Source organism: Strix uralensis, chromosome 7 (assembly GCF_047716275.1).
Source record: "Strix uralensis isolate ZFMK-TIS-50842 chromosome 7, bStrUra1, whole genome shotgun sequence".
NCBI classification, from domain to species: domain Eukaryota; kingdom Metazoa; phylum Chordata; class Aves; order Strigiformes; family Strigidae; genus Strix; species Strix uralensis.
In genome coordinates this window covers 42,723,278-42,750,157 of record NC_133978.1, presented here as the reverse complement: position 1 = coordinate 42,750,157, position 26,880 = coordinate 42,723,278, and the positions used below count along the sequence as shown (strand labels likewise).

The 26,880-nt window shown below is 43.7% G+C and overlaps 1 protein-coding gene across 3 annotated transcripts in view; it reads right to left on the bottom strand.

Moving 5' to 3' along the window:
* INPP5A (inositol polyphosphate-5-phosphatase A) overlaps positions 1–26,880 on the bottom strand; it is a 251,562-nt gene that overhangs the window by 144,433 nt on the left and 80,249 nt on the right. The window lies entirely within an intron of this gene.

Sequence of the window (26,880 nt, the reverse complement as noted above, 5' to 3'; positions counted from 1 at the left end):
AGCAGAACTCATCAATCAGTGTTTCTAAAAAGCAGATTGCAGATTGCCATAGACTCTCAAGAAAAATGTATGTCAGGACAATTAAAACATCTACTGTGTTTCAAGCATTTCATCAGAAAATCTATCAAACCACAGATTTCCTTAGATGAACTGCCAAAAGAAGAACCCTAAAAGGGTAACCAAAGACTATTAAAATTTTTTCACAATAATGAAGAAAATAAAAAGAAATAACTGAAATTTAAATAGAAGTTCAGGTTTTTAAATTAAATGCATTAATTCTTGCACAAACAGAACTCTGAAATGAAAATTAAGGAAAGCTGATCAAGTCATGTATCACAGGCTTGATATTTCATTGCTAACTCCTTAAACATAGGAACTGCTGGCATGGCAGAGGTCAAATTAAAGTCCTGACTTCCATTTGCTTTAATTAAAAATGGCTTTCTCCTGAAAGAATAGCTACAGATTCAAAACTCAGATGACAATGTTCAGAAGTGGGAGACTATACTCAATGGGTTGTTTTGGCTTGGATTTTTTTTTTGTTGTTGTTTCCCCCTAATCTGGAAAGACACCAAATATTACTTTGAGTTAATTACATTTTGCTCTGATAATTAAAAAAGCTTTAAATTATAAAGCTACTGCATCAAAACAGAACCAAACTGCTATCTTAAAAAAAATGATCAGAAAGCACATCAAACTACTGAAGCCTCTGCTGCTTTGGGATTCCCCTGGTATTTTCAAACAGCGCTTTATTCTTCCTTTTCTCATATTAGTGGCAGGCACAAAGCCTCAGCTACTGCCATAGTCTACGATAAGCCTGTGTGTGTTAGTCAGAGATTACTTTTCTCCAATTAACTTTAAAGAGAAAATCAGACATTTTTTGGAGGTTTTTTTAAAATTAAGTCGGGAAATATGAAGTAACGTTGTCACACCACAGTGAAATTATCACTGTTGACAGTTTTATGCAGTGTGTGCACCAACATCTTAAAATATTTCCCCCCTTAAGCAGCACCAAAGATGAATTCAGATGTGAGTGCTAACTGTCTGATACTGCATGTATTCTACAGCTAATTGAATTAATAGAACATATATTAAAAGTAGTAACGTGGTAAGAGAATGGAGTAAGACTGAGATGTTTTTCCTCAAGCTTCCCTGCACTTGCAGTAGAAGAGAGAACCCTGCTCCCTTCTTCATGCAGGCCAGCAGAAAGCGGTTCTGCTACAGCGAAGATGACGACAGCTGCCTAACCTGACGGTCAGAGGAAGAACTCATTACTCACTAGCTGGAAAGAAACTAAAAAAAATTACCACTTTCAAATTAGTGTCTGAATAGATTAGCAGAATACTTTCCTTTGTACATAACCTAAAACCTGCGTACACTCTATTACAGCTTTTCTGTTTTGCATTATTAGTAGGACATGTTAATGGACATCAGACCATATGGAGCAACAAATTAATTGTTTCCCTATGTACAATAATGGCTCCATTTATCATGCACATGTTGACCTGTGTTTGCTTTACAAAGCTTATTAATTATCAGTAATCTTGGTGCTTTACGAATAAAGAAAGCATCGGTAAAATTTACCACAACTGACAGATTCATTCAGAATTATTAAACGTATCTTTAATGTTGAAGGTAGGAAAAGTGTTCAACTTCATTTTGCTTTTAAAATTTCATTTGATAAGCTTTTAAAGAAATAACATTGGTCAGTAGGAACAAAACCAACATTCTTGGGAGTAAACTGAGATTTGTTTATACTCATGATTGTTCTGTCTGAAAGTAACTTTTCTTTTTAATACTATGTCTAGTATCAGCTATTTTTTTTCTACTAGGGTTGTTATTAACCTGCGAGAAGATAAGCAAACCCAAAGTGCATTAACAGATTATTAATCTCATCTGATCTTCATATCTACTATTTGCTTCATTTAGAACATGTAGTAAGGAGGGGGCCTCATCCTTCATCTGGATGATGTTAAGTCTGTCCTAAACTGGCAGCTGCACAAGAAGGTGCTCACATCAGGTACCGGTCTTGGACAAATAGGTAGCAGATGGTCATGTTAGACCCAAACATTGTGGGTTCAGCCCTTTTAGCAAAACTCATCCAAACACCTGAAGGAAAACGGTATTTTATAAAGAAATAACGTCCTGAAGGAAAATGGTATTTTATAAAGAAATAACGTCCTGTCTTACTAAGACTTTCCTGCAGTTTTGACAAAAGATAACTTGATAAATCCTCTAAGCACAACTGAAAATTGTGTAACTGGAGCGGTTCTCAAACGACGGAGTGAAAAAGCTCCCAGGTGTGAAGAATGTTCCCCACCAGCTCCAGCCAGAGGAGCAAGCATCCACACAGAGAAAGCACGCGGAATGAACAGAACCACAAATCTAAATTCAGAATCAGCCATTATGACTTTTTTGCTCTTTCTTTTTATGTTCACTGCTTCAGTGGGTTTCTGTCAAAAAATGCTAACAAGCCTTTAAGCTCTTTAAGAGCTTAACAATTTTTCAGTTTGTTCACCAATAGATTTCTTGCAGAATATTTGTTTCCCACATGTGGTGCTATGACACAACATTCAATCATATTTGTCTTTTCCTTTGATATACGGTTCAAACACAATACAGCTTGGTCAAACCTTTGCCAACATGTCAGTTACGTATTTTTCTTACTTTTTAAGAAAGTCTAGTGACAAGTGATTGAATTAAAAGACATGCTGGCCAAAACACTGATCTTAACTTAAAAGGACACATTGAACACAACTAGTAATAGTTAAATAGCTACAGACTTCCTTTTTTTTCTTTAAGGTGTCATAACCAGTAGAAGTTTTCTTAGGATAATGTGAGATGATTAAGGTAATAACAGCTTTACAACAGCTGCTGATGTTCTTGTATTGCAATCTCTTTAAACCAACGAATTAGTATTATCAAGTGTTAGGATTATGAAATTCAAAGTTCTCCTTTTTGCCAACAAAATAAAAGGATTTTTGAAAATAGAGAGAAATACCCAAATACATAGTGGGACACTCTTTAGTTTTCAAGATAAAACAGAACCACGGAAAGAGAGGGATTTGGCCCTGGGAAGTCTCCCCTGCTACCCACAGCAGGACCAACAGACACTTGCATAACCTGCTCATAGAATCACAGAATCATTTAGGTTGGAAAAGACCTTTAACATAATCGAGTCCAACTGCAAACCTCACACAGCCAAGGCCACCACTAAATCATGTCTCTAAGTGCCACATCTACACGTCTTTTGAAAACCTCCAGGGATGGTGACTCGACCACTTCCCTGGGCATTCCATTGTAAAATTTAAGGGGCTTTTATTTTGTTTTTTAAATTTGTTTTCTGCCTTTTTCAGACAATATGGGGAGAAGTTTACTTGCTCTGCCTTCCTCAGTTTTCTGCTATCTAGACTGGACACACCCAGTGCTGCCAGTTCTTCACAGCTTCTATGTTCTCGAGCTCCAGCAAATCTTGCTGCTCTTCTCTGAACTCCCCAACGCAACTTTCTGGCAACAGCCCCGCCACCTTCAGAGGGGGGGAGGCACCGTTCAGACGCCAGCTGCTCACACCCTGGCTCTCAGCAGGGCTGCTCAGCTGAGGAGGAACCAGCCCAATCACATTAGAGGTTCTGACACGTCATGGGTACGTCCCCTTCAAGGCAGGCACAAAGCAGCAGATGAAACGGGGACCCACAGAAGTCATTGGCTACACATAAAAAAAGCAGGTAAACCCTGCTCCTGTCAAGAACTTACCTATCGTAAGATCATATCACTTCCCCGCACTTGGGCTTGGATCACAAATCATTCACTCTCTGTTTCGCAAATTAATGGGTGAGGGGAAAAAAAAAAGTTTTCCAAGAGGAGAATTACTACCCCCATAAGAGGGAAGAGTCTGCACCTTTGTCAAAACTGACTTTGCTGTGTGAGTTGTGAATGTACAAGCTGAAAGGGATCCCGGTGCTTCTCCCAGCACCATGCCACGGAGCCCTGGTGAGCAGGCGTTATCCTGGCATCGGCTCCTCCTGAAGTGCGGGGCATAATGAACTCTTCTGAGAGGTCAGAAAATACCTAGTATTTGTTTTTTCCACTTGGAAATGTTTCTGAATAGGAAAGGAAAAAGTCTAAGTGACTACTGTGCTAGACACAGCATCAAATATGCCCCCAGGGTAATGACTGCAAAGTTATGAAGGAGGAAGACAACATTTTTTAACTGTTATTAATCCTTTCTTGTTCTCCATCTCTATGTTGCTAAACAAATATTTGAACCTGTGTTTTTACCATTTTACTGTTTCCTTGGCCTATATTCTTACAGTACCGTTCCTTTTCCATTTTTTTGATTACCAAAGCAGACCTTTTATGAACAAACTTTGAGGATATCAGTTAACCCGTAGTCAAAAGGCGTCTCTGAAAATAAACACAGGATCTTTGCTATTTAGCACATACAAATAGGAGAATGTCAGGTTTACGAACTGCATTTACGAGACTGACATTAGTAAAAATCCCTTTTTTTTTTTTTCATTCCCCTCATCACAAGTCATCTGGAAGCATACGAGACATACTGCAGGTTACAAAATGGCTTTTCTGAGACATGGTGAACTACCAGGGAGCTACCAGGCCAGCGAGCAGTCTGCATGTGAGAGCTCAAAACCCAGCCACGTTTCAGGCTCTGCTGCTCCGTTTGCTGCTTCTGCTCCCAGATCACCAGAAACAGAATAGCTACAGCCACCACAAATTCTTGACAACCCAACTGCTACAATTAAAAAAGCATCCATATGCATCTGTAAACGCACATCCCTCCAAATGCCAAAAGCTTATAAACAGCAAGAGGAACCGCAGCCCAGCAAAAACAGTGCTAAAAGGCTTCCTACTTCCTTCCCCTCTCCCCTTCTCTCTTTTCAGGAGGAAGACCATAGCTCCTGCCCTAAAGGTCTAGGGCATGAGAGTGACTTACACTATGCCTAGAAAATCTTTAAAAATACTCAGCCCTATAACTTGAATTCAAGTCTACAACGCTCAGCAGAGGAGATTCAAATGTTCTGTGCCAGAAATGGAGAAGGAGTGTCAGAGAGGAGAGGGACATCCACTGCGGTCGTTTTGCGGGCGTCACCGTGGGACCCACTGCCCCATTCCCTTCTGCAGCCACAACCAATTAATACTTGGGTGCTTAACACTGTCCCTTGTCGGACCCAAAGTGGTCCAAAGCAAGGAGGCACCTCACCTGACCAGAGCTGACTAAAGCCAAGGGGGGGATCCTAAGTGCCGCTGGTTCCCGACACGTAAGCGAATCATTTACCACTCGTGTTCCCTGGCCAGAGGGTGCGGGGGCAGCCCCGCTCCCCACTGCGCCAGCCCAGCCCGGGCTCACTGCACGTCGGCCCGTGTCCACGCAAGGAAGAGAAGACCGAGAGGCAAAACTCCTCAAGGACACCCAAAGCACTCCGTGCATGCAGGCAAGCTGCGTATGTAACACAGAACATTAGCGTCTTAACAGGTACTTATCAACGCTACTGCCGCACAGATTATTTTCATGGAAACATCCAGGAACAAAGTTCAAAATTCCACTCCCACAACGTCCCTTGAAAAACCTTCTCTTTGCGCTTCCCATTTTTCCTTTCTCTGTGGCAGACTCCAGACCGTGGCTGTGGGCACGACACAGCACCCAGCCCCGGCCAGGATCCCCACGAGCCTCCCTGCAGTTAACCACAGCGTTGTCCTGTGGCGACCATCACCCAGTCCAAGCACCTCCTGGGTTACCCTGTCAAATTCAAGGTTTCATTCCTCATCTTTAAAGCCTTACTGGAAATTTTGTCCACTGTAACTGCTGACCCTCCTCGCCCCCCGTAATTATCACTTCCCAGGACGAGTGCGCTGCAGGAGCCATGGAGCTGCCAGCCTCGACGGGGGAACTCCTGAGCGCGGAAACTGGAATGTCTCAGGGACTGACCCACAGACTGGAAGCTCACTGCTAATCAAGGTCTAGAAGGAGAATATACCGTATGCTTTGACAGTCACTTCCCCCCCCTCCTTTTTTAGTATAGTCTACTTTTATCATGACACTTGAAAAAAAATAAAGACATCTATCCAAAATGCAAAACCTGTAGAAACTGTCTTGGGTTGGTATTCCCTGAACAAATGGTGGGCGATACATACATATTTTTATGTACACGTGTTACAAACCTGGGAGCTGGGCAGCATACTTACGTGTCAAGCCACATGAACGCTACACAAACAGGCACAGACTTTTTTTAAAAAAAAACCCATCAAACAAACAAAAAAAACCCAAGAAAAAGTATGAACCCCAGGAATTTTAATGAAACTCCTGCACATGGATACATTTGAGAGAATTCAACTGAAAATATGCGTTGGCTACTTCCAAGGAGCCTCTGGACGTTAACAAGACGCACGTGAACAAAGGCAAAACCGGCTGATGAAATGCAGTTACACAGGAACGTGGACAATGACTAAACTGCAATCAGCTCCGTAAAGTAATTTATGGAGCTCTAGTTTTATTCCTCTTAATTGATCATGTCTCCTTGTATTAAACACAATAAACACATGAGCTTAACTATATTTGATCCATCCGGCATGGGCTAGTAAATCTACGAAAAGGAACACTGTAAAATGTGAACTCCCACGCACGGGAATTTGCCACGGTATGAGTACTGACTCCATGAAAACGGGGATACGTTTAAGACTCTACAGTAAAGACCTAATTGCTTAAGGGGCTTTTTAACACACTTTTTAAGCACTGACCAAACTTCCCTCTCTGTGCTAATGGAAGAAGCCCTTCTCATTCTCATTGCAACTTTTCTTTTCCTACCACCTTGAAGAGTAGAGCAGGCACTCTGCCATTTCTTGTAACAACACTAAAAAGCAGGTTTGTAAGAGTTGCCAGAGAATAGTAACATCAATATATCTGTTCCCAAATAATGTTTTGATACCTAAAAATAAAGCAGCTAGTTTGTAAGGGAACACGACTTTTTGGAAAATGCATGTTACTGAATTTTACTTTTTCCACTAATCAGAAACACCTACAGCACCACGATCACGACACTGCAGCGTTAGCGCACGAACGGAGCAACAGTTAAAGAGCTCATTACATTACTGCGTACCTATTTCTGGTTAGATGTAAGATGAAGTTAAACCAATGAAGCAAAAATAATCCACTTAATGCTTATGGTATGTGATGCATTTATATGGGGTTTCTGTTGTTGTTACAGTGCTTCTATTCATTCTTATGCTTTAGTGGTTCAACTGCAATTTATCAGCCTGTAGTGGAAAATACCTGGCACCTACTTAAAATGCATGGAGCTAGCAATAAAATTAACCTTGTGGCAATTGTTTTCCCACATGTTTGATAGACCAATGTCAGCTCATCTGTTAGAAGGAAATAAAAAAGTCAAGCCTAAATGTACAAAAAATTATGATGGAAGCCTTAAATAAAGCAAGGGTAATGCAAGTTTATTGAGTCAAAAATCAATCAATCAATGAGCGAGTGGATTAGGAGCACCTCATAAGCCCCAAAGAAATAATTTGCCCAAACACTGGGATTTAACGGTAGAGGACCAAATTCCAACACTTTTAGGAAGTAAGTAATGAAAAATCAATTCAAAAGGAAAAACAGATCAAGAACCCTGGATTCTGACATGCCGACACATTTATTGCTGAATACCATTTCTTGGCTGACCCGAAAACTTCGGAAGGTGTTTATTTACTTTCAACACCTTCCAGAGATCAATATTTTTAATTTGGATCCGAGTTATTATTTTTCACATCACAGCATCGGGGAGCGGAGTAAAGTGGCTCATATTTTAGTGCTAAAAAGATCGATATGACAGTTTCACCTTCACTGCAGCCCCCTGCAGCCGCCTGGGTGCACATCATAACATCCCGCAGGGGGGTGCAAGTGCCACGGCGCGGGGAGCAGGTCATCACCCAGCCTGAGAGCCAGACAGCCCATGATTTAGCTGATCATGAAGGGCCTGGTGCCCTTAGAAAACCAATCTTGTTTCTCTCACTTTATCAGGCCTGTCTTTTATCCGGTGTACAGGAAGGGGGAGGGGGCAGGAGGAGAGAGAAGGGAAAAAGAGGGAGGGAAGGCACAGAGGAAAAGACAATCAGTTTCATAAAGCAGATTACGTCCCTCATCGTAAATGCATCCATTCGTTTTTACCTTCCTTGAACCAGGGCACATCTGTAATCGATAATTAATTTTCCATAAATTTCAAAATATTGTTATGGTAGCTGCAAGGGGACAAGCACGCGGGGGAGAGCAGGAGGGAGGATCTCCTGCGGTAAGAGGCATCGCTCTTGGGCTCCAGTGGCTCTATTGATCGCCGCGGTTGGGGCTGATGGAGGCAGGCAGGGAGAATTATGGACTCAGGCAGTGGATCGCTGTCCTGACATCTCTTTCATTGCAGCGGTTTAAGGATGTGCTGCCTCTCCAAGAGCCGAAGAAAAGGGCACGTACTGCGCCCTGCATTGTCACAGCTAACTTCACTCCGGTCTGAATTCAGCTACCTCCTTTCCACCGCTACATGCTCACTTTAAAGGCACTTTTTACATACAGGCTTCACAATTCACTTTCTCAACGGCTTTCATCCTTCCAGGGCAAGAGGATCAAGATGCTACAGACACTAACGTATCACCACAGAAAAAGGAAGACTATTTTTCAGTACTTAGAAGAGTATGAACTGTGGGTTTGACCGTATGCAAGTCTGACAGGGAGGTCAGGGGCGGGAGGTATGTGGTACAAGGATGTGGTCCGTGAGACATGCAGCTGGCAGGGCTTGGAAGACTCAAGCCCACCCAGGCACGTAAGGGCTGCACAGGTAACTGCTTCAGGCAGGCTACGCTGTAATTACGGACCAAGCATTCCCACTGACAGGGAACCGCAACTCAAAAACAAGGACTAATTGCACAACTCGGTGATTTCTTTACAAAATGTTTATGTCTACCCCCAGAAAGTCATTGGTGATAACATAGAACAGCTGTTATTTGCCATTTAGTGCAGTAATCAGTTCCTTAAAAGGATAGCTCACGTGAAACTAGGTGGATACCAAAACAGGAAAAGTATCTACAAGTAAGAAGCATTTATGGGGAAAACTCACACTTTCTTCTTAACACGTCCTAGAAAACAAGAAACAGAGAGAAGGAGGAAATGTGGCTGTGGATGGGCTGCTCAAAGTAACACATTCTTTTCTTAGCATAATTAATAACTCACGATCTTTAAAAAATTGCCTTCATGAAGTCCTATGCCTGGAAGAGTAATAAATGATAGTCATCCTCCTGGGGTATGCTCCAGAATACTAACTGAAAAGTAAATGCAGGACTATTTCTCCAAATTATGTATCAGAGCTAAAGGTTGTATTAAAGGAGCAGCATTATGTAATGACATTAACTGAAAGCCAAGCAGCTTCTGGCTTACTGACAGCAGCACTGCAAAGTCAGGATAAGGAGACTACCCCAGACTCATGGGGACACGCACAGCAATCAAGCACGCACTCCTCCTGATGCGCCTCTTCTCTATGAAGATGGACAGAAAGAAGCCTGCTTTTAAATTCAAGTCCTGAAGGGCAAGAGTGGAAAATTGCAGCCAACTCACAAACGATCCAAACATACGGGTGGTCAGCTGTTCTTCTGTGACACTGTTTAGAAGGAACAGTCCTTGGATTTCACTGCAAAGCACCCTATTTCCCAATTAAATCTTGGCAACTCAGTAAAACATTCTTGGTTTGTTGATCTCTGTCAATCAGAAACCAAAGCACCAATTACAAAAAGCCCAGCTTTGGACCAAGTCAGAGAATGAGGGTTTTAACTCTTACATCGGTATTAGGAGATGAGAAAACAAATACTTTAAAACCTGGCTGAGACTAGCCACAGGATCCTGGCGCTCTCGTGGGCTTTTCGAGTCTGGCAGAAGGGCTGCAGAGAACAAGTTCATGAGTTGGTACCTCTCACCTGGGAGGAAGGCTAAAGACTGAGGCCCCCTTGGAAAACATCAGTCGCCGGATAGGCTGAGGGAGTGACACGCCTTGGACAGCGCTCTCCAGCCTCTGCTCTCCGCTCTCCTTGCTATAGAACATCATTCTTCCCACTCAGCCAGTATGAAGACATGCCGTTTTACCGGCCTGCCAACAACCACAGCAGTCTCTGAAGAAGATTTACGGACACCTTGCAAGTGGTATGTTGCTGACTTACATTTAAAGGCAAAACAGATTATGTGGACCTCTAGCATACTAGAAACCACAAGGAACACTTGCCAAGTGACATTGTCTCCAGCTCTACAACCTAGTTCAGGATTTGTTCAGGTTCATGTTTGGCCCTGTCAGACAGGCTGTCTGCATATAAAAGGTACCAAAAGTCCTGAAATGCAGTAATAAACTTCCAATCTTAGTATGCCTACAGAAGCTAAGGGACTGGATTTACTTCAGGCTGAAATAACACAGAGTCCTGAGATAAGCTTAGAGTCTCTTCTGTACTCCAAGTACCCTGTGGTTTCCTGCCAGCCACCTCTGGGTGGTTTTGTTTAAACAACAGAGAACTCTCAGATGCATATTTCTTGCTGGAAGCCTGAACTTACTCTGTGCCACCCTGGACCACCTTTGCTGTGAAGGCTGCTGTGGGGCACGTGCTCATCTGCTGGCTTAGGCTCCCCTTCCACTTGTCTGAGAAATGACCAAAAGTGGACAGAGATCATCCCAAGAGAAGTCAACCTCCACAGGAACCAAATCACAACCGGTAATTCTCACTGTCTGCTCATTTCTTAGGATAATATAGAACATAGTCTTGGTCCCCCTGGAGGTTCAAGCCTACCGTGACTTCCTAAGACTACAGCCAACCACGGATAAAATACTTTCCAGGCATCCAATAAACAGGATACCCAGCCAAAGCTGTGTTATGAGAAGCCAAGAAGTGCATCAGGCAATACACGGAAATGGAAGTTTCTCAGACTTGGAAAACCGCTGGTAAACAATAAAGAGGAGAAGCACCTATCCAACTGCAGAATTATTGCCAAGCTCTGACCTAATGGACACCACAGTCATGGGATCAGATGTCTTGAGTACTAACTGTTCTCAAGGTTGCTTGTAAAAGTTGCTATTTCTCCTGTTTTAACATCTCTCCTGCCTTCATTTCACATTAGTTGGAATATTTAGGATATATTTCTTTTACTCCACGATAACAGGTACCCAGCATTACATACAGCTACACATCCTTTTACAAAACTCCAAACATCTCTCCTCATGTATCAGTTTGTTAAGTGAGGATGACCGTGATAGCCCTGTGCTCTCGTTATTTCATAAATTGCAACTGCATGGGAACTGAGTGTATAAACACAACATAAGTGTATGGACACTTGCAGCAAGGACAACAGATTTACTCACCTCCTGCTGAAATCACGTTCACATCACCAAGTGCACTTGGAGCCTACAAGAGATACAAGTCTCTGGTGGAGAGCATCTTCAAACCTGCACCCAGGCTTCTGCTGCCATGAAAGATCCTGTTTCTTTGCATATATAGGTACATAATTACTTTGGAGGAAATAAATGGGAAAATATTAATATCAGTATATGAATATTAGTGAATACATCTCCAATGAAAGGTGATAAATCTGAGCGCAGAGGCAGTGGTCAGCACCATTTTACAGACGATGGCTGGAGAGACTTGTTGAGTGCCTGGAGGCAAGGGGGCGAGAGCTGCGGGAGCACCGGCAGGTCCCCGGGGCCGCGCTCAGCACCCCTCACTCGCCTGCCTGGCTCTCAGGGGACGCTGCTCCGCCACAGCCAGCTCTGCTGGGAGCCCCCACTGAAGGAGGACAACAAAGACGTGGCTTGTGACAGCGACCGCAGCGGGAGGAACTCCTGTCTGCACCTCCCTCCCAGGAGAGGAGGTCTCATCCTCACACCCAGTGACCCAGCTGCTGACAGGCTGGAACTGCCCAGAATGATCTCTACTCCAGTTTGCCAAAACTCACAACCTAAAATCAGCTTCTTCCCCATGAAAGCGTCCGTTTCATGAACAGCTGCTCCGAGACGCCTTCCTGGCCAGAGGGCTTTGGCTACGGACCCCGAAGCCACGCTTTACTGCCGCCACTGCCAAAACAAGCTGCGCTCTTCCCACACAGCCCCACACTGGACAGAATTTTCCTCAAGTATGGCACTGCTTTCTAGAGTCCCCAGAAGGCAAACGTTATCTGCTGTAGAGGGACCCAAGAGCAGTGTATTGATACTCACTGACACAAACCAGCTTATTTAAGTTTGTATTTTCAAAGTATTCTAATTTTTTAGCTCATATTTTTCTCACTTTTCCAAGCCCACTGAAGTTACTTTTTTTTGGCCTTCAAAAAATCATTTCCATATACAGAAGAATAACCCTTGTCTACATGGAGAAATTACTACTCAAAATGAATTTACAGCAAATCAGCTGTTCTGCACTCAATCCTTCCATGGAAAATAGCAGCCTCCAAATTATTTTTTTCATCTCTTCCTTCCCCATACACCTTTGAGGCGTCTGACATACACGGTATTCTCCCACTATTGTCAAAAAGATAAATAGTGGTACCACCAGAAGGTGGTCCTTGCTCCTCTGTGTAGAGGGTGAGTCTAGGGAAAATGTACACCCTGGGTGAAAGTCTGAAGGAAGTGCAACAGATCGAGGTCTAATTAAGCAGAGAGCATAAGAGTTCAAATGCAAAGATTTACACTCTGTTCTTACAGAAGCAAGCGCAGGGTAGCTTGTGTACTGCAACTTCACTCTCACTTACTGATAAGCAATGCTAATTCCAGTTTTAACGCCATTAGTACTTCAGCACTATTTCAGTTTTAGGGTAACCAACTGGAAATACAGTAAAGCAACATCTGAAATAGAGGTACGTAACTCCCTCCCCCCCACCCCCCCAATCTTGGCTTTTATTTCTATATTATATTAAGATTTTTCTGCTGGTTTTAGAGGACACAGTTTTTCAACTCTAAAAGTGTAATTACAATATAAGAAATACCCTATTAGGTATCCAGAATACCATAATACCTTTCAGATGTTACTCAGTGCTTTATTTTCACCATGCCTGAAACCCTCCCTGCCATGCACATAAAAGTCCATCAGTGTATTATCTGTTTTCATGTACCATATTAACTAGGGGATTAGATTGCAGCTTTCTTTGAAAAGTGGTGTGTCAAAAGAAGACATTCGTATAATCTGATAGCGCCTGTATGCGTGCGCGCGTATCTCAGTGGGGGATTTGGGTGTGCTGATTCCATCCAGCATCAACATTAAACCAAAACCAAACCAAACTATCAGGCAGGGTGTGCTCGACAAATAAAAGGTCAGGATGCACTGAGGTGTTTTTTCTCTTGTGGAAGAGACACACGGTATCTGTATCAGGAGTCAGAGCTGCTGCAGTCGGTGCCTTCTGTGGAACTGAGTGGTTTTCAAAGTCTTACTTGGTAACCAGGTATCAGGGAGACAGGAAGCCTTACAATGATCCAACATTACAGCAACTGCTGTTTCAAAGACAATTTGCATAAGAGAGGATTGCAAGTAATAGCAATATTTAAACATGGGATTTATAACTGCAGCTGCTTTCACAATGAAATGCGTCAATACAGAGACACTCCATCTTTTTTGGAGACCTTTTCAGGAATGCAAGACAGTTTAAGTTGCAGTCTTTTGAGCCTGAGATTAATAAGCCATTATTACAATTAGCTCAGACAGACACAAATTCTTGCAAAAAAAAGTTGTGGGGTTGTTTTGGTTTGGTTTTTTTTACATTGAAGTTATTTGCTTTGCCTCCTCCCACTCTCAGGGTCCATATGGTTCCTGATCACTGGTACTGTGTTTCTGACATTCCCATACATTACCCATTCCTTCATGTCCCTTTCCCTACGCAATTTCTTCCACTGTGGTCTAAACCACCGACTATGAACTTGTAACATGAAAACCTCCCAAACTCTCAGCCCAGTTTCTGGGCAGCCCTCTTTCCACGACTGCAGGCTGGACCTACGGACACTTGCTACTCCAGTCTGCTCCAAGGACACAGCCCAGTTTAGTACCAGCGTGCAGGAATACCTGCACATCTGCTCATTGTCACAAATACCTTAAAGATAAGGCTTAATACCATACAACACAGATTTACACCTTCCACCATCTTTGTATTGTCCAGTGTTCACTCCCGGACATGCTGACGCACTTCATCAGTGACCCAAACAAAGCTTTGCTCTTTCACTGCCCCAGTTATTCACAAGAAACTGAATCTGGTTTTGTTTTCTCAAATCCTGTCACAGGTCCACATGGCCTGATCAGCAATCCCGCTGCTGTTCTTATCCCCCTTCCCTATCCCGGTTTATTGCCTCCACGCCGCACTCCGGATCCACCACTTGAAAACCGTGGTCAGGAAACACCCTGATGGCTCCGGAACACTGGGGAGCCGCAGCGCAGCACCTGCCCGACCCGCTTCTGCACGGGACAAACCGCCACACAGCCCCCTCTCTTCGTAGAGCCCCGCGGAACCCAGTCAGACCCCACCTCTGCAGGTGCATCTGCCTCCCCCCCAGAGCGATCAACCCGGCAGCCCACCCGCTTGGGCTACTTGTCTAAATACCAACAGCCACCAGTCTGCTTTGAGAAGTATGAAATAAATGGCACAAAGAAGAGAATCTGTGGGGGTTTGGTTTTCTTGGGCAGTTTTTTGTTTGTTTTTTTGGGGTTTCGTTTTGTTTTGGTAGGTTTGGGGTTTTTTTTAAGGGTGGGTTGTTTGTGTTTTGTTTTGGTTTTTGTTTGGTTTGTGGTTTTTTTTAAATCACCTCCTTGTGCACAACTTCCATTCATGAAGCACTTCACAGGATGCCAATTACGATTTATAGTACAATTTTTTCTATGCTTATTATGAAGCAGCTATGGAGGAGATACCTTCTAGTTTAAGGAAAGAGAAATCGTGGATGCCTCAAACCCTGGTACAGTAACAACTTCTAGCAAGGAAAGAAAATGCACCCTCATGAGCAGATGCAGAGCCTTTTTTAAAATGTTAGCATAAATGCTTCTCCACTAATCCTAAAAGATGAAGAATATATAACCTGAACAGTCAAAGGGGAAGAACACAACAGACTACCCGTTGCACAGGCACCTCTAAATACTGCGTGCAAACCCCCTCCTACTAATGATCAGGAGCATTTAGTCCCCAGCTTCAACTGTCACCCGCCAGGGAGAGAACCCTGCCTCGGAGCTTCGGCCTATGAAGGGTCTGCGGGTAATCTGGGAGTGATGCCAGTCAGCTCTAGAATGAATGTTCAGGGTTATTTTAGTTCATTCAGAAGTCAGATTTTCTACCTTTTTTTCCCCAGTGAAATCTTCTGTTTATCTGAAAAAGGCAGGATAAAATGAAACCAACCCCAAACTCCTTTACACTTTAAAATACTGCACAACCAAAGGAAGGGAACTGATAACAATATAACCCTTCCCAGCCTGGGCTCCTACTGCCCATCTCTGGAGACCTGGTATTTATCCCATTTATTTGAAAAACAAAAGCTTGAGAGCTAAATAATTTTTTCTACACATTTATTTATGTTAATAAATTACCACAAAATTAGCAATCTGTGTTCAAGGTAAAGGACAGAACTGGGACAATAAAGATGTTCATGGTACAGTGAGCCACTTAGAAAACTGCAATATTTGAAATTGTTTGGACAGAAGCAGCAGACTCTTAGCCAGACTTCATGAGCAAAAATCACTAAATTTGTCAAAATGACTAAACCCCACATTTCCATCTTTTTCTCTTTTGTTTTATATGCTTTGCATGTCAGACAAATTATCAGGAAAATACTCCTTGTGTGACATTTCATTGCTTAATGCTTTACTGGTGCAGTAAAACAAGACAACTGCTGAAATTATAGGAAAATAAATTTGTAATTTCTTCCTCATTTAGCCATTTTTGAAGCTCATGTATAGGAAAGTCATTAATGTTATGTCCTCCTATCGATGTTCCAAGCCTTTCAAGGGATAACTAATGTTTTTTCTATACTCTTCCACGTGGCCAGTTAAATTAGACACATTATTTCTGTGCTGTTAGAGAACACTGATCAATAGATGCTTGGAAAGCCCTCTAAAACTAAGTGGAAACACTTCCTCAGCGTCAAAGGGTTCTAGTTTGGGTTTGTTAAATTTAATGTTTGCAATGTACAGAGTAGTAAGTGTGTGCCTGTGGCATTTTAATACTAGCATCAAAATCTCTTGAACCTTAATTTCTCTTTAAAAGTACCGTATGACGCTTGGTAGGCACTGACCATCATGGTGGTGGTTTCCTGGAAGGAGACACTGCTCCCTCTCCGCCAGTGCTCGGCCTTTTTTAACTCGCTTTTCCCACTGGGAATTACCCCACTGCCTAAATCCATTAGATCCCACGTGCAGCACCCACAGGCTTCAGCCCAGTTCAACTTCACTGAGAACTGTGCAGGTTTTTTATTATTCTTTTTTCTCTTGGAAACTAGGCTGCTTACCGCCTTTTAACATCGATAGTAATATGTTGAGATTATAATTAGGTAGTGTAATACAACCAAATCTTCTATCCATTTGTAATTATGAAAAATTAGGTGCATTTCCAGCTATGCAGTGAAACCTGACTGCCACACGATACTCCAAAAAGGGAGCGAGCAGACTCACGTACTGCTTCCTTTTCAGCTATGAATACTGCATTATAACATTATTTCAAACACTAATAAACCCATTAGTTTATATCAGTAAATAGCATATGTATTACTTTTCTATAGTCATGCTGCTCTTATTTAAGAATTCAATGCCTCAAACACATTAGCAAGTTCCTTAAACAGTGTTTCATAATTTCTTAAGCAATTATTTTCACATTTTCCAACCTCACATCTTTTCTTGAAAGCCAGAGCTGTTCCAAATCAAACATTTTGTTTGCACAAACAAAATTCCTCACACGCATTACTTGAAAAGAGCTGTTAATGCAATCATGGCTCCGCTAGAGAAACGTATAAACGGTCCTGCCCTTAGCCCTACTGCATATAAATGCAAACAAGATATCAGACTGCTCCATACCTTAATAATTTTATTTAATTTTTTTTCTGTAGAAAGACAAAACCTGGCAAATATGCCCCCAAATTTCTAAAGGGGACCCATGTGGGGCTTTGCAAACTTCAAATGAAAGCATTTACTATATTACTTGTGCCAGATTGTCAACTAGTTCAGTGGGTAATGCTGTTTCTCATTATTGTTTTCCCCATTCCAGTGAATATTCCACACCTTCCTGTGCACTGGACAAACCTTTACACACAGTATTCCCGAGCCCTCAGCCCCCGCGAGGAGCACGGGCTGTCGGTGAGGGGCCGGGGACCTGCCTGCAGGCACAGCCCCTGATGCCCGGGTGCTGGGACGACGGCAGGGCGGCTGAGCAACACCGCCACGGGCCTACAGCTGGAAGGACTCCTGGGATTCAGAAGGGAAGGGCTAGGCCCGAGGAAATACACTTCTCCATTTTTGAGAACATTTTCTTTGTTTCACCCCGAAGAAGATTTGCAGTGCTCTAGGACTCCAAGGAAACTTTACTAAAATAAAATAAAAAGCCTGAAAACAGGACTTTTATTCCAGTCACAGTGAGTGAAAATCTCTACTAGCTATAATAGAGATTTTCTATATGTTTTTCCTCAAAATTCTTTACTAATTGCATGCAACAAATTCACGTATCAAACTGAATTATATTTGCTCTTCAAGACAGGATTAAGAAGAATACACTCTAAGCATTATGTACTATTAAAAAAACCCCAAAAAGCTAAATAAAACCTGAAAACTGTCATGCAAAAAGCAGCCAGCAAACACTAAGCTGCAAAGGACTCCGAGTTAAAGCCCCAGGAATATCTCTGCAGTATCACTGAACCGTCAAAAGCAGAGCTGTCAAATAAATGGAATATGATTGAGAAGATTTACTGTTTGGAGGTATGCGTTGAGCCAACCAGTAATTCTTTCCATAAATGTTCAGACAAATTACTTTAAGAACACACAATAATTAAATATGCAAGAAGGCAGAACTAAACAAAATCACAACACACTCCTACTCTGAAACGGAAGCAGTTCTCCATCATCGGTTCTCCTCCTGCCCAGCTCAGAAAACACCCAGCGCCATCGCAGGCGGCAGCAGCGCCGTGGGTCAGCCCATCGCTGGCGCCGAGGGGAGCAGAGAGCTGCCCACGACCCACGGGGGGAGCCGCGGGTGACCCCCACAAAACAGAGAGGGAAACAAAATCCCAACCGCCCTCAACCGCAAAAACTCCCGAAAAGCCAGGGAGGGCGCTGGGGCCCAAGTGAAAAGGTCCGATTGAGGCGTTCTAGGTTTAACATCATCTCTACCATTCTCTCCTTCACTGTCCTCACAACCTGCCAGTTGCCTCCAAGCCCAGGCAGGGAGGTGCTGCTTCGTAGGACCCTGCCTCCGCAGCGAGCAGCGGGCCACCAGCCTCAGGCCTCCCCACGCCGCGGCCAGGCCGAGGGCAGGGCTGGGCACCGGGACAGGGACAGGCAGGCGCCCGCTCCGGGCGGGCTCCTCCAGGAGAAGGGCCTGCCTGGCTGCAGAGCAGGGGCGGCCGCAGGCCTCCATCGCCTCACCCCGGCCTCCCCCACAGTGGCCATGGCTGTTCTTCCTCGGCCGGGCTCTCCTGGAGCAAGGCACCGGCACAGAGCTGAGGGCGGGCAGCTGGGGAGCCGCCGGGCCCGCACCGTTCACTTTAAACGGCCTCAGCTCCCGGGGAATTCCGAACTGAAACACCCATACAAGGCTCGGTGCCATACGAGCGCGGGCGACTCACGCGCCTTGAAGATACCTGCCCAAGTAACCAACAGCCGCAGCACGTCTTGCCTTATATGATAGCTATAGCTCAAAAGGAAAAAAAGTTCATTTTAGCCTCACTGTTCCAACAACAACTAGAAAAGTCTTGTAATTTTTAAAAGCTTATAAATAGTTGATTTCCCCTTGTGTTCAGATATTATAGTCTGTAATTTAATTTCAGATATTTCAGCTGAATTTTAGACATAGAGTCTCTACAAAAACCGATTATAATCATTCTTTACAAATAATCTCACGGTCTTTCTAAACACGTAGTCTGTTGCATGACTGCAGTATGAAATTGTGAATGTAAAATCCACAGCCCATAGAAAATGCAATTTCATATAAACTGTATATCCACAGCTAATACAAACAGTATAATGATTCTACGTATAAAGAAGCTGCTATATCACCAATTTCCTCAGCACTAGCACATTTGTAAACAACAGCAATTGACCCAAGACTGCATTACTGGACTACTGATCTGTGAAATTTCTCACTCTTTTGTAACTATTTCTCCTCTTCCAATTATATAGAAGTGTCAGAAAACAGGTGGAAGATAAGCCATGAATTTCCTCACAGCAAGAAAAACTCTACAGACGTCTTATGGATTTGTTTCAAAAACGCATAGAAAAAAAGACAAGTCAAAACCAGAGGAAGGTACTGCTGTGGCAACACCTTTCAGATCCCATTTCCCATCCAGAAGAGATTGAAAGCGATTACCTGACAGCCGACTTAGTTCCCTAAGAAATTAAGTGGGAGATTTCATTTCAGGTGGTTGTAAATACATGTCCATGTCACAAGATGACAATACTTATACAACCACTTTTTTTCATGACTTTGTCAGAAGCAGTAGGATTAACTTCTACATTCATCAGCTCAACTTCACAAACTCATTTTTTTCAATTAAAAAAAGATAAAAGCTAATGAAGAGGCCAAACTTTGTGATGCAGGTTCCCCAAAGTTCCCAACCATGTATTTCATCAAGAACCCTCAAAAACCAGGAGGCTGTAATGGAAAGTGATTCTGTATTGCGATGAACAAGATGAGGAAAGAGGCTGCTGGAAAGGGTGCAGAAGCAAGGAAGTCTCTCCGGGTGCTCCACCAAGTGCAGGAACGAACGTAATCGCTGAAAGACATTGCCACCACGAGGCTCCGTCTGGCTTTGCATCACTGTATTTCCCTACAGAGTTTAAATCCTCTTTTTTCCGTTGCACATTTTCTACCACATGCAACTCACCAGAAGGCACTTCCGTGCATGGCTATGGATTTGCTTCTGGCATTTTAGGGGAGTTTATGGGGAAGACTAACACAGCTTTCAAATGGTTTTATTCCTCCTAGTCCTACCTATGAAGTGGAATTAGCAGAAAGTAAAAAGTAAGCATCCGAGCATCAAGCACCAACACCAAACCAAGTGCTCCACCACTCAGCGTCACTCAGGGGCTTGCTGTGCAGCTGCCTGTCTCCCATTCCACGGCAGGGCCTCCCCGGGCGGCCCCCGCAGCCCACCAGCGCTACACACGTCACTACATGCGCCTGAGTACCAAGAAAAAAAAAAAAAACCCAAAGAACTTGCATAGTAAGATTTGATGAGCTTGACGTATTTTTCAAAGATATCATTATAAAACCAAACTCAAACACAAAATAAAATTCCATGGGAAGGAGAGGAGGGAAGAAAGGAGAAGGTGGAAACAGTAATGTAACAGTAACATGTAATTAGCAGAAGAAAATTCAAGCCAAGACTACAGTAAAGGATAAGCCTGGCAAAAAACCCCATACTCTGGACTCTGCTGGTTGGCAGAGGCCACGCTGAGGCAGAACTACAAATTTAAGCCCATTACCAACACTCTGGCGGCGCCAGAAGCCCCGTTCTCGGCCTGCCCGACATGCTGCCGTGCCGCAGCCGGGGCACAGAGCAGAACAGACGTGGGGCACACGGCACGGGGGACACCAGGCTCCCCCAGAGAGGGGACAGCGGGCTCCCCCAGAGAGGGGCTGCAGGGCCAGGCAGCCCCAGCAATGCAGAGCAGTGCTTCAGCTCCACCTCCTGGGGAAAATCTGCCTTTCTGCAAAACCTGAAAATTCCTTAAAATTGTTAATGGAGAAATGGGCCGAGAACTAATCAGGCATGTGAATTCCCCCAATATTCAATTCAATTATGTCTCTCTTCCTAAATCATCTTTTTTATTTAACAAAACTCTAAATTGCCACAGCTAATAAGCTCAGAAGAATCAGCATACACCATTCATTTCTGGGAACAAGCCGATATTTTCTAAGACCCATTAATAACTATGACAGGATTTATGTACAAGATAAATTCAATTCAATTTCCTTTTTCAATTAATGGCCAATTATTCGAACTCAGCTCAACTAAAAATATTACTCAAATATCATTAATCTAACAAAAATTAACTTTACTATTCTCTCGGTAATGAGCAGATATAATTTTAAGGTAAAATAACACACTTAAATAAAGTGTTGTCCGTCTGCATTTTGAGGGCCACTGCTCACCACGGGGGCCCTCCCAGTCACAGTAGCTCAGGTTATTATTATTAAGGATAACGACTTGAGCAAAGGTCTCTCCTAGATGCTACTGTAGACCACCCAGTGCTTTATTCAGCTTAGTTGAAGAGCCATTTTGCATCTAAAAAAACTACTGGTACAGAGTGCATGGAGTCAAGAAACAATCAGGGAAAAAAAAAAAGCATAGCCATTTTCTACACGTTATGGCAACGCATGTACTCATTTACCTAACCCAAGAGCAAATGTCAGAGTTACTGCAGAATTTGAGCACTTCGCCTGGTTTTACAGAGGTTGCCCTCACCTTGCCTTTGTTGCTCCCCCCGGAGGGGTGCAGCCCGCCCCGAGCCAGCACCGGGCGCTGTGCAGCCCGAGACCACCTGCACCTCTGCCGGCCCCTGCCCACCGGCGCAGGGAGAAGGGAGCCGGGCGGGGGCGGACAGACAGCCCCAGCAACGTGCAGTTTCCCTGCTCCACACCGAGGATTCGGGCCCCGTTAAAGAGGGGGTGCAGCGGCAGCCCCCAAGCGTTTTCTAGAGACCTACTTGTCAGCAGCCCCGCAGGCGCTCCCCACTGGCCGAGGCCTTTGTTCTCTTCAGCAGCACAAACATCCCAGCCTCTGTAACCCACCCGCAGGCTGGGCAGGGCGCAGGGGAGAAAAAGGGGCTGTTATCTGCTGTATTCTCCATCAGTAACCCACCTTTGTTCATCTCCTGGGTTGTTATTTAAGGGAAGTTTCATTTCAATAATTATCTCACCAAACTTGAACTTCAGAAGGCGGCAGCCACGTGAGCACAGCATCCTCTCTCCTTCCAATTTATTTGTATTAGCAGCATAAAACAGCATTTGCAGTTTATGGCACCGGTGTTGTTTAAACACATCTTCCTAATGTCAGCAATGCTAGTTTCAAAAAGTATCTTTCTTTTTGTTTTTTAATTTTAAAATGAATCTGCTACATGATGAACTAATTCCAGTGCAATCCATCCTTACTAGGAGGAGCAAGCCGGAACTTCGGCACATCAGCTGCACTGCCCAACGCAGCCCAGCAGCGTCTCTTTTCATCGCAAGGTTATCTACTGAGCAAGCAAATGGCCCGTTGAGGATTCTCTTTATTTTTCAAAAATAAATCTATACTGAGAAGTAAAGCAACTACCCTACTGTGCAGATGCTTCTGCAAATCAGCTGAGAGCTGTAATGACCACCCAGCTCTGAACACGCTCCCCAAATCCTGGAGGCGTGAGCTTGCTCTCAGAGATCCGCTTTGCCAGGAGTCCTCAGGATTTGACTGACTGCAATAAAGATTCTCTCTCAACCTACGTTCAACACAGCAAGTATGCTTTAAGCTATGCAGATGTTTCTTCTGCCTTCTTTTAACAATGAAAAAAAAAAAAGAAAAAAAGCATTTGTTAAGCAATATAAAACCTTAATTGAATATTCCAGAAATCAATAAATACAGGGCACCAAACAAAACTAGCTTTGATCTAACTACAATAAAAAATGTCACTGATTATACTGACATGTTTTCGTATAAAAATAATTGCGGATTTGATGAAAGCATCAACTGTTTCTGGCTGCTATTTAGCTTCAGTATGAATGCTCTTATTCCAGAATAAAAGCCCCTTACTCACAATTAACTTAAGCTATTTGAGAAGTTTCGACAGGTGAAAGTTCATCAAACCCAACTACTTTTAAGTAACTCTTCACACAGAAAAGCATCACGATTTATCATTTACCCCTTACATGAAATACACCAAGTACGGTAAAATTAACACAGAATGTAACTGCCAGGATGTTGGGAAAAATCAATACAACTGCAAAGACCTGCTTTATTAAGAGTGAAGTCCACTGGGTATACTCACAAATAAATAAAACAAGTGTACTGAATTTCTCAGCTTCTCAGACTTTTACCTATTTCAGTCTTCTTAGATCTGTCTTCTCTCTTCACTAACTCTACATTCTCTAACAGAAACTAATATCTACCTTCTAGATTACATTTTGTATGACAAAAAAGGTATCATGGTTTTAAACAGAGATTTACAAGAGGCTGAATTTTAAAACGCATGCTCAGACTATTTGAGTATCTGAAAATTTCTGGCTAGCACACGAGTCAATTTGCCCACACTGGTTTTGCTATCAGTATTTCCAGTCACAACTGGACCAGCATCAGAGCCGCCTGTTTAGTTAATGTGAAACTTCTGGGAAGCCATCGTTACGCTCACGAAGGTTGTCACCCACAAACCTCATTCATAACTGCTGGGAGTGCTTAACTCCGACGCTGTCACCTTCCCAGAGCTGATAAGCATCAGCTCTAATGTACCAGCTTTCTGCTAAGAGATTAATCCTCAGATCGTTTTTAAATTTTATAAAACTGTGCATCTCTGCAGCGTGACATGAAATGCTTCATCCACGTGCACGTGCACTGCCCCACACTCCCTGTGAAGCCTCTGCTGCTCTTTAACGCTTGGCCTTCGTGAAAGCCGAGGTCAAGAGCCGCTGCCCAGATGTGCCTCTCGCCCTCAGCCCTTCCCTTCGGACGGCGAGTTGCCCGCCCCTGGGCCCGCAGGCCGGCGCTCAGAGGGCCCACGGCACCTAACGCTCTCCCCCAGGCTGTACGGGCGCTGCTCGCCCCAGCGCTGGGGTTCATCCAGGGGCGTCTCCTTCAACAGGCTGTGAGTGGAACAAATTCCCACAGCACTTCATCCTGCACCTACGGCAAAACTAAACCAACCAGCAGAACGACGCTTCTCTCCCTTAGCTGCGACACGTCCCCCCTCTCCCCACAAATCCCAGATCTAAACCCAGTCTGTTTTATACCGGATTTGGTATACGTGACCACAAATGACGAGTGCCTGCTATTAAACTTTGTGTTTGGGATGACGCAAAACGAACCATTCTGATCCTTAATCCGTAATGAATTCTGAGAGTTTTTAAAACCAAGTCACTCCACAAGACACACCTCGTTATGACACTGTCTTTCTTTTTCTCAACACTCGTGTGAAACATGCACCCCAGGTTGCCCGGAGCTGGGAGAGAGGCTGCGTGCTGGAGGGCAGGCTGCTGCAGATGTGTTCTCAGATCTCACCGACAGTCCTCTCGCAGCCAAGCAGAGTAACTACGGGCAGCAAAATCTGATTTAGCTTTGTGGGAGCCAAGCCAAGGAAAGCCTTACAGAAGTGATGCCAAAACTGCTAGGGAAGGGGACATGAGAGCAGCAGGGGTAAAGGTTAGCCAAATGGTAATGACTTGGGCTTCTCCATTTGTAACAATAATAACAACAATATACGTGATAAATGTTTATATTTCAAAAGACAGAGGTAACAATACAGTAACTACAAGGCCACCATCTACTGCCAATTCTGCGCCTTAGAAGGGATGGAAAAAAGCCCACAGAAGTTAAAGACCTTTGCAATCAAACAGAACTAATGAGGAAACGGGGAGATGCATAGCATCGTGCGAGCCGAACCACGCTGGAGATAAGACTAAAACTTTACCCTAAATGGACACACCACAGTGGCGAAATCCCCGTTCAGATAATTGTCCAGTGTGTAAGTTCTATGCACACAAAGACTGAGCAGAGGAGCTGAAGAGCTGCCAGGTCAAATCACATGTGTAAAACACATTTCTGTGAATCTGGTTCGTGACAGCACTCTCAGGAACTATGCATGAGGACTGTCAGCATTGAGAGCCAAAAAGGAGACTATAAGAAGTCAAGAGGTTAAAAAACTCAATAACAAAGGTGCCTCTTCTCTCCTTTATACGTTTTCTGGCTTTGGTTCTAAGCCACTACTACTGTAACAAGGAAGGTATAAAATATTCCTCTAGTACACAGCATTTTCTCCTGATGATAGCAATATAAAGAATAATCGAATCATTGCTCATCTTTTGGTTTTTCCCCTTTTCCACACTGAACTGACCCAGCTCTAAAAGGTTCTTACAGGCTGGAAAGAATGACAGACAGAAAAAAAGCCAGAAACATCATTCCATGAGTCACCTCCATCTTTTCATCACACTTTTAAAAATTCTGATTCAAGAACTGGATGCCAGAACACCCATGCTGCCTTCACTGTGTCTGTATACGGAGACAAAACCACCATCTGTCTTACACTCCGTCTCCACCAATGACACTTTCAAGGATCGCTTTCCTTCCTGAGCTGCAGCACTGCAAGGGGAGCTCGTTTCTAGTTCATCCCACACAACCTCTAAATGCTCCCCAGAACGGCTCCTTCCCAGACAGGGAGTCCCCTCTCTGCTGGAGACATCTTACCAACACACAGGGCTACTGCGCTTGTTATTACTTCCTGATAACTGTTACTTGCTGGGTCTGTCAGCAGTGCTTTTACACTCACTGCCGGGTTACAGATGAGAGCCTACGCCTGAAGAGATCTGTGGGAAGCACCCTCCCTCCCGTGATCACCTCCACCTGCAACTGAGGGAGCCGCTCCCCGGCTGTTCCACACTGCCCTGCCGGGATGTGGAGCGTTATTTACAAACAGCCCATCACGTGGGGCTACGTCAGACACCTTTACGAACCTGTTCTGTATCTTTGCGGTTACTAGTTCAACAGAGAGGAATTTAATCAAATCATAAACACACATGTTTGCTTAGACCATTTTCCATGGAAAATAATACTGATAGAAGCAGTCTTTTTTTTTCCTTTATTGACAGAGTATGTCAACAGAATTTCTTTTTCCAGGAAGGCCTAGCTTTAGCAAATACGGGATGACAAGAAAGAGATATGCAAAGTAGTATTTATGACAGGAAAGGGAGAATTATAAAGGTGGTTGGGGAATACTGCAAGAAAACATACTGCCTAGAAAGTAGTGCTAGTACGTGAAACAAGAAACCACGTTATTTCTTGAACTAGGAACTTTGGAAAATACAGAGTTCTTCACAGAGACACGAACAGCACATGCTCTACATTTAGGATTGCTGCCAACCTCTTAAAAAGCCTTTTTATCCACCACAGTGGCATCAAGAATAAATGTATCTCATGTTAAATAACTTCAATACCTTAAGTACTTGGACCACCTTTAAATAATAAAAGTTATCAGTATTTTGTTATAGGTTATGTTACTCTCCTATACTGTGTTTCCCAAACGAAGATCACAGATGATTACCCCTTTTTCCCATAATCACAGAAAAGTCTAGGTCAGAAGGGACCTCTGGAGATTGTCTGGTCTGACCCTCTGCTGAAAGCAGCTGGGGTCACGCAGAGCCCCGGTAGCTCTTCTCACAGCATCAGGAGGTGCTGGCTGCAGCTCCCGGCTGCAGGCCACTGCAGGCCTCCAGCGGGACCCCACGGGCTCTTTGCCAGCGAGCAGGCTTACCTGGGGCAGTTCTGAGCTGTAAGTCACTCTAAAACACACAGTTCTGTCCTACCACCCCTTCAGCTACCAAGGCTTTCTGAACACCTTCAGCATACAGTTTTAATATTCCTGATGCAAGACTTATCCCACCGAGGCTCAGTAAAGCTGATCATTTTGTTTTTCTCCTCTCTGATGAGAAAGAGAAAAAAAATCCTGATCTCTCTCTTTCAG